The sequence below is a fragment of the Diachasma alloeum genome, unplaced genomic scaffold (assembly GCF_001412515.2).
Source record: "Diachasma alloeum isolate Michigan unplaced genomic scaffold, Dall2.0 Dall_scaffold_01908, whole genome shotgun sequence".
Lineage (NCBI taxonomy): Eukaryota > Metazoa > Arthropoda > Insecta > Hymenoptera > Braconidae > Diachasma > Diachasma alloeum.
Window position 1 is genome coordinate 79,474 of NW_021681960.1, and position 9,619 is coordinate 89,092.

Consider the following 9,619-nt stretch of genomic DNA (forward strand, 5'->3'; position numbering starts at 1 on the left):
TTCTAAACAAATCCGGTTGCAGTTAACTCTTTTCTAACGATTAAGCGATATTTGAGAGCATCCATTTCTGAATGTCAAATAATCACTGAATTTCTCACGAATGGGACTTTCTATATATTACAATTTTATTTATTTAACTAATTCCTCCTTTCCCGAAGCTAATTACTGTGTAGCTTTATGTAAATAAATAATAAGTATCCTCAGGACGTGTATCGATGCTCTCCTATGGTTTCAAGTACCAAAAAAAGATTCAAAGGACTCCACAAGAGAAAAATCCAAAAAACGACAATTTTAGCAAAAATAAAAAGAAAATTGTCAATAATCAATTCGTGTCCGGAGGTATCGAGGCTCTCGTGAGCTTTGAGTATTCTAATAGGTCGTCATAGGTCGAAGGAAAAAAACCACATCAATTTTACTGATTTAAACCTTACCAAGATCGTGACAAACAAGGGCAGGAAAAACTAACGATTGGGGGGATAGATTGATGAATTAATATTTATACCAAGCTTTTCACACTCATCCCTCTCCCAAGCCTGTTTTTTCTGAAGATATAATACATGTCCCCCATTATCATAAATCCCCTGACAAGTGAAAGTTACATTGTGTACAGATAGACTGCAGATAGACTGCATATACAGATAGACTCATTAAACAACAAAATGCAAAATGATATGATGATAGATGAGCGATTACTTCAGAGGAATTAACACTTGACTGAAGTAATTGTGTAATAAAAAATGCAAACGAAAAGGTTTAAATACTGAGGTGAACAACCTTGACCGATTACCCCCATCACCAATATCGATAGAGAAATATTTGATAGTTATAAATAAATAAAGTATATAAATCCGATACATATAATAATATATGTAATGTAAATGTGTATCGAAGCAAATTAAAACACCGTTTGTCGCAATTTTTCATCTTTTTTATTTGTCTGGATTTTAATGGAAAAATTAACCATTGATGAGTTCATTTATTCCAATCGTTATGATGGTTCTATGGAGGACTTGATGTGCAGGGAATGCACGTTCTGCCAGTGAGACGAGGAGTGAGACGAGGAAATTAATGACAAGATTGACATTCTGCACTAGTTCGTCATCGATCCTGTCAACGTGATCAACAGCCACTGATAGACAAAGTACTTTCCACGTTTGCAGCTTGATTATGGCTTTCCCTTCATCAATCTTAGCGGCCGTTGACTCCTGGTGAGAGAGAAGGCCAAGGAATTTGCCGGCTTTTTTAAGACTCAGACCCAGGAGACGAGGGATCTGCTTGATGAGGGACTCACTGGCCAGGAAAGCGTTGAATTTCTTTCCTGGAATAGTTATTCTTGAAATTAGTTTAGAGTTGATTAGTTATTTTTTTAAATTTCTCGTAAATGCATGGGTTTAGAGGAAAATGTTGACGGTCATCGGGTCAACGAGACACCCGGAAGAGAAGCCAAGTTCAGTTAGCATTCAGAAATGATAGAGTGAGCAAACGGGTTTTCGCATTCACATTTTCTATTCAGTACATCAACTCAATTACAATTCGTTATTTTATCAGTTAATCAACGAAAGACTATGTAGTTGCGTTATGAATTCAAATGAAAGTAAACATACAGTTGAACTAAATAAGAGTTTAATATATCAATAATTGGATTAAATCAATGCAAACAAATTGGCGAAGGTTTGAAATGCGAGAAGTGAGTTTAATCAAGATTTGCACTAATTATCAAAAAGGAGTACACGTGAATATTCAAAAAGGAGAAAACAGTTGACCAATAATAATAATAATCAAAAATACATCCGCGCCTCGGTTGAGTACTACCATCTCACAATTGTCCTGCACAACTGATAACCTAGATATCTATACATTATTTGGCGTTACCAACAACCCTCCCACTCGACAAATAATTCATAAAGTCCATCTTATACAGGTACCAGGACAGTTCTCAATGCCTCTCAATTTTCACAACACTTGACGATGCCAATCTGCGTTCTCAAGTGCGGAAACTTTCCCTTTGGTAGAGCCTTGGTGAGAGGATTAGCCAACTGATCATTCGTAGGAATATAGCTGACATCAATTCGTCCTTCTGCCTGCTCGCAACTATAACGATATTGCGTATCAATATGCTCGCAACTATAACGATATTGCGTATCAATATGCTTGGATCGTTTTATTGCCTCAGGATGCTTCACTAGATGCACTGCTGCTTGGTTGTCACAGTAGAGTTGTGTTGGTCCAGATATTTCTGAACCGACTCCAAGCTGAAGACGTCTAAGCCACGATGCCTCTTTTACAGCAGCACAAATAGCCATAAATTCAGCTTCAGTTGCTGACAAAGCAACTGATCTCTGCTTCTTTGACGACCAGGCGATTGGACCCTTATTCATTATAAATATCCAACCAGCTGTACTTCTGCATGTATCAACATCACCGGCGCAGTCCGAATCACTGTAACCTCTAAGAATATGATCCCTCGTTCCAATACCATAAACTATTCCATGATTAATAGTCCCCTGGATGTAACGAAGGACAAGCTTGATTCCATTCCAGTGAAGCTCACTCGGTTTTGAAGAGAACTGACTCAGCACACCGATGGTGAAGGCAATATCTGGTCTCGTTGTTAGCATCAAGTACATCAGTGAGTCTGTGGCTTCTTGATATGGATAATTTCCATTCTCCAATCCCTCATCTGCAGTAAATTTTTCTCCTGGATCTGCTGGAACTGAGTGTGGAGAGCAATTTTGATGATTAAATTTTTCCAAAACCTTCTTAGTATAAGCAGCCTGATGCAACTTGATCACTCCATTCTTCTTATCCTTTTCAATCTGTATCCCCACAAAATACTCAGCTGTATTACTCGTGATTTGAAAATTCTGCCTCAGAACCTCCAACAATTCATTCAATAAGTTTTCATCATTAGAACAAATCAAACCATCATCAACGTATAACAATAAGAAAAGCTCGATCTGACTTTGAATGTAAATGTAGAGACTGTCGTCTTCCTGAGATATTTTCAGTCCAAAATCACATAATACCTTCGATATTCTGGCGTTCCACTGCCTGGGAGCTTACTTTAGGCCGTACAAACTCTTTTGAAGCAAACACACTGGGTCGTCTTGTTCAAAACCCTCTGGCTGCTCCATAAAAATCTCCTCATTCAGGTCACCATACAGGAAAGCAGTTTTAACGTCAAATTGAACCAATTTCATGTCCAATGCTGCTGCAGTAGACATAATGAGCCGGACAGGGTCTGCCTTCACAACTGGTGCATATGTTTCGGTGTAATCAATTTTATATTTCTGAGCAAAACCTTTAGCCACCAGTCGAGCTTTGTACCTCTCAATTGACCCATCAGCTTTATACTTCCTTCTGAACACCCATTTGTTTCCAATAACGTTTCGAGCGACTGAACGTGGCACCAACTTCCCGGTTTGATTTTCCTCAAGAGAATTAAGCTCATCATCAATAGCTTTGAGCCACTCATCAGCATTTGAATCCTGAAGAATTTCCTGAAGAGTTAGCGACTCCAATTCAGAGAACAAAGCCTCAGCTATTAAATTCCCTCCTTCTGAATCAGCTCTGGAACTCCTCTTCCTCAATGGATAAGGATCCCGAGGTATAGGTAAGCGTGGGACCGACGTCGGTGGCCGAGTGGATTAGACACAAGTCTAGTGTGCGAAAGGTTGTGAGTTCGATTCCCCGTGGAACCGAATTTTTCAACGGAAGGCTCCGGCGAGCGGGAGGTTGCTAATAGAGGAACCGCCTGTTCCGGCATGGGTTTTTTGTGGTTTCCCGATGCTACTTCTATGTTCTATAGAAGTGCGAATGCGGTACAGTGTAGAATCCACAGCCGCATGCATAGGGTTGGATAGAGTACCGAATGGGACCCGAAAAAGGGTCTCCGAGGCCGTAAAAAAAAAAAAAGGTAAGCGTGTATTTGGTCTCTTGACTCCACTGCCGGGTGTTCCATGTACAGGGTCCTCATCACGAATGATGTCTTCTTCATTCACTCTCCCACTGAAGACGTCATCATCAACTCCCTCAGCTTCCAGATTTGATTCGATAATAACTTCAGAAAATTGATCTGGTGTAGACTCATCGAAAATTATATCTGTTCGAACAAAACTCTTATTTGGATCATAGAGTGTGTAGGCTTTTGCACCTTCCTCATATCCTACCATCAGATATTTTGTCGAATTTGCTGTCCACTTTGTTCTTAATTGTTTGGATATATGAGCATAAGCAACCCTCCCAAAAATTCTTAAATGACTCACCGAAGGTTTGAGACCAAACCACCTCTCATATGGTGTTTCACCTTCCAAAGTCGTCGAAGCTGTTCTGTTCTTGAGATAAACAGCTGTATTCGTTGCCTCTGCCCACAAACTAAGAGGTAACTTCCTCGAGTGCAGCATAGATTTTGCTGACTCCACAATAGTCCTGTTCTGCCTCTCAATAAATCCATTTTGTTCCGGAGCTCGCGGTGTTGTGGTCTCATGTTTGATCAAATTCTGTCTCAACAGATCTTCCACCTCGGAATTACAGAACTCAAGACCTCGATCACTTCGAATACGACAAACAGTATGCCCATCAGCTCGTACATCAGCCAAAAAATGTTGTAAGTACTTGACTACAACATCAGATTTCTCCTTCAAAAAATAAACAAAACAATATCTGGTATTATCATCTTTCAATAAGAGAAAATAGTTTGCTCCTCCCAGCGATGAAATACTTGATTTTCCACTCAGATCCATGTGGAACAACTCTCCAGGTCTATCAGCACGACAAACACCAGTCTTCGGAAACATCTGTCTACGTTGCTTTGCCAAAACACATCCTTCACAAAATGGCTCCACATTCAATGATCCTTGAAATTTCAGATCATTCACTGAGCTTCTCGAAACCATTTCCTTCTAAAGTTCTAAAGTTAGGGTACCCTAACCTCTCGTGCCAATCCATAAGAGAAACATTTTGTGCAATATTTGCCTCGTGACACTCCAAGGGCTGGAAACTTAGAACATATAAGCCATTGTGATAGTTATGCCCACTGACAAGAACCCTATCATCCTTCAGAAAATTGACAACTTTTCCCCCTTCTCTAAAAACAACAGTCAAACCTTTCTGAGTTGTTTTACTTATGGATAATAAATTCTTCTGCATACCTGGCACGAACAAAACGTCAGTAATTGTGTGTACTGCATTATTCCTAGATACTCTCACTCGAATATCACCTCTGCCACGAGCAAACAAAATCTGTCCATTCCCCATCCTCACTGGGTACTTCTTATCTGGGTATTCTTCAAGTCTGCAAAACCAATCCCTCCTGAATGTCATATGCTCCGTAGCTCCCGAATCAGCAAACCATGATCTATCTTCATCTGTGACAATATGAGCCTCACTCATCAACTCAGTGAGAAACATAGCAGATTCACTCGATCCATTTCCCGAATATCCTGGATTATTCCAGCTTCCCGAATGACTAGCCCTGTCATTGAAACCTCCATTGCCATCAGCTACATAACCATGACCTTGATTTCTGCGATTTTGAGATCCAGCAGACGTTTTCTGTTCTTTACGTTTCAATGCCATACATTCACGAACCCAATGACCAGGCTTCTTACAATAATTACAAATGCCCTTTTTTCCTTGACTCTCAAAACGATTCGAATTATCAAAACTCATCGAACCTGAACTGCTTCCTCTACCTTTTGCAAGGAGTGCATCCTCCGCTGACTCATTCGAGGTCTGGCCCCCTCTCCTGTCTAAAACCGATTCTTCGTTCACCAAAAACTCAGTCAATTTCTCAATAGACTGCTCATGCCTTGGGACAGCATACCAAGCTGTATGAACACTATCAAAGCGAGGAAGAAGACTACTAACGACCTTTGCAATAATCACAGGTTCTGGTTGAACCATGTTCATGTCCTTTAGCCTTCGACTCAATGATACAATCTCAGCAACATGATTAGCCATTTTACAACCTTCACTCGCAGTATATGTAATGAACTGCTCCAACAGCACCTGCACTGACTGCTCACTTTTCTCCGCATGAGTTGCCTTTAAACGAGCCCACATTTTTGCAGCTGTATCACAATCCGTCAAATACTTAAGCTGTTCCAGCTCCAATCCCCTCATCAAAAAAGCTTGAGCCTCTGCATCCATATCGTCCCATGTCTGAGCCTCAACACCAGATCCAGCAGGTCTCCTTGTCTCACCAAGAATGTATTTTTTCAATTTATTCTCATTCATATATATCTCCATCTGACGCTTCCAAAGTAGAAAATTCTCGCCATTAAAACGATGAATGTGATACACCTTACGGTCTGACATTTTTTAATGTATCTCACAAATCCGATTAACTCTTAAACTGAATGTTACTCTCGACAAAAACACGTGGCTTGAGGGCCCATAACCTGTAGTTGGGTTATAAATTCAAATGAGAGTAAACACACAGTTGAACTAAAAAGAGTTTAAAGTATCAATAATTGGATTAAATCAATGCAAACCAATTGGCGAAGGTTTGAAATGCGAGAATTGAGTTTAATCAAGATTTGCACTAATTATTAAAAAGGAGTGCACGTGACTATTCAAAAAGGAGAAAACAGTTGACCAATAATAATAATAATCAAAAATACATCCGCGCCTCGGTTGAGTACTACCATCTCACAATTGTCCTGCACAACTGATAACCTAGATATCTATACATTATTTGGCGTTACCAACAACAGACTATTAGAAAGGACACTCAACAGTAAATTAAATTCAGTGATTAATATTGTGGAAAACTCAACAAACTCTAAAGCCTGTGTATATAGTGTACATATCTTAACAACGTGGTTCGATTCCACGAAATACAGTGGTTTTTATAACGGTGACTGTTTATTTTCACCCCTTTTGCTTCCACAAAAATTTCCGATCCATCCTACCCTAGTTCCTCATCAAACAGATCTTTTTTTGTGCAAAATTTTATGGGCTACAAAGAAGGTATTTTGACTTTTTTTGCTCAATCGACTTCTACCGGAGATATTTGCACAATTATAGAGATGGAAGTTTTGAGCGTTTTCCTTTCTCATTTGAAAAAATTGTAAAGGATTTTTACCGGTGCTCCACCAGCAAATATCCCAAACTATTTTGGGCATCTCCTCTATCGCTCAATTAAGTCGGGCGCCAGCTGAATTTTCACGGAAAATCCAACGGTAAACCGGCCTCAGAGGATAACTCGTCTACCCTGAGGACTTTTCGTGGCGGGGCTAACAATGCCGAGCCAGCATCAGAGTAAAACGGTAGAGTGGGCGAGGTTCACCATACTAGGAGTATTTCACTCGATCGATCCTCGTCTCTTCAGCCGAGGGACTTCGATTAAGCGTATCTTCCAGAAGCCATTCCTCTATGTATCTTTCGCCGAGGATGTTCCCATTCCTCTGACGTATTCCTTTCCTCTCCAGAGTGGCTCAACTCTGGAGAAGTCGACCATCACTTGCGAATCCTTCTCACTCCTCGGAGCGCCGAACACTGAGAGGCACATGCGACACAGGTATCCGGAGACATGTTCTCACCCACCTGTGCCCACCCCAACTCAACCTCAATATTCGGTAAAAGCACTATCATCGCGGGCCAACACCCAGAGTACTCGTCGTGGAGGTACGTGCGATCGGGCCTGCAAGAGTCGGCCTACTCCCGGACCACGGATCCACGCCAACACCACTTTTTTCGTGCGAAGTGATGGATCCCTGAGGACATGGAATTGAAACACTCCTCGTCCTCAAAGTAATCCGATCCTTCTGTTTGGGACGCCGAAGCGTCCCATTCTCTCACTGTTCCCGACCTCGTCCTCACAACGGACCCCCATAATCCATAATGGACTAATGCCACTTTCAACCGTCGTCGAGGACTGGACGATTTACATCCGCTCGACTCCAGTGCCTGTCACCGACTGTCTCGAAATCTACTAGGGCCTTCTCCCCCTAGTCTGAACATCTCAGCGGCGGTGGGTCATCCGTTACCCCACCACCACCAATCAGCTCGACGGCAATCGAGGGGGCGCTAGTCCTCTCACCTAGCCGTTGGTCCCTAGTCTAAGTCGATAGCGCCTCCAGAATCGCCCAGTTGGAACGCCAGTACGTTGGCCCGTTTCCCCCAAACACAGCTGGGCAAGTTTCTAGATAAGGCGACAGGGTATCGACAGCCTCTCTATAATGTTCAGAAGCATGGTTTCACCCAAACCACGTCTTTTGGCATTATTTGATTGGTCTATTCACCTCACGCGCAGTTCACTTGAACCGCCGTTCAATGTCACTCTCATCTCTCGCTCAGCTTCTTCAGCTGACGTTAGATGTCGCTCTCCTATCTGTCCCTCACTCTAACCATTCTTGACTCATTGGTTTTCGTGTTGGTAAAACAGTTTACCGTAACGAGAAAATCTCGTTATAAAATATATGAAAACTGATTGAGGTGCAAAGTAATTGAAAATCAATGCCACAATCTTCAATGCTCTTCATCACGATGCAGGTGTTTTTGGAAGAGATTTAATTGTTATCAAAATTAAAATGATTGAATTTTCATGGATTTACTTAGCTTCTTGACGACCTTCTTGTTCCTATTGAGTTTCTTCAGGACCTGGGCATCCATGAATGAAACATTCTGGGCCTTAGCCTCGTTGCAGTGCTGCTGATCTCCGAGAATGCAGATCTTTTAGGCCTGGGAATGTCCTTGTAGCTGTGGCTGGGGCCTCTCGCCTCGAGTGAACCACTGGCATTGTCTTGGCCGCTGTTCCAATCTGACATAATCCAAGTTGCCAGCCACAGATTCCAGTCCCCCAAATCCAGCATCAAACTACCCAGCAACTAGATTCTGTCCAGGCTCTGATATGGCCAGGGTCATCATCTGATCGTACCCAAATTGCTCTTGAATACCTCTGTGTTGTTCGGCTAATGGTCTTGTGACGTCGCTTGTGGGCTCGTTATACATGCGTTTTTTCAACAGGAGCTAGGTGGGTCTGACGTGAAGTTCCTGGGTATCTGCAGCTGCTGAACTGGCAGCTTCTTCTCGAGTTTGAGGAAATCCACTCATCTCTCAGGTTCCACGGGAACAGCTACTGGCGGTGTGTATGACGAGTGATTGGGCTTAAAGCTTCGGGCATAACTTGCTGCAGCTGCTGGATACTCTTCGGGCTTTTGATATGTCTGAGGAGTCGACTCGGTGGCTGGCTGGCGTGGTGATGGCTGCGAGTAGTTAATTGGTAATTTGAAATTACTCACTGTGGTTTGAAGTTGATTTAAATGTTGTATTGTCAAATTTATATTACAACACATAACCTATTGCTGAGCTGTCGAAATAATTGCGAAGATGTTTATCGCCACCAATGGGATATAATGTATGTTTTCACTTTCACACAGGTGCAAGTACGATGATTAACCGTGTATCAACTTTTAGGACGCTCAACTTTGTTTATTATTAAAATAAAACAATATAAAATTTAGATCACAGCTCATGTGGTTCAAACTCGGCGCCATCTTGTCTTTGCCTCAAGCTCCACATTTATAACCCCCAAACCAAAGAGGATTGACTAAAGTAGAGGCTCAGTTCTCCAGGGGCAGGTGACCCCAAGCTGAAATAGTAAGTGCCCCATGGG

General features: G+C 41.9%; 1 pseudogene; it reads right to left on the reverse strand.

The window, feature by feature from the left end:
• Positions 1 to 988: 988 nt before the first annotated feature.
• LOC107046760 lies at positions 989 to 9,057 on the reverse strand (annotated as a pseudogene).
• Positions 9,058 to 9,619: the final 562 nt, after the last annotated feature.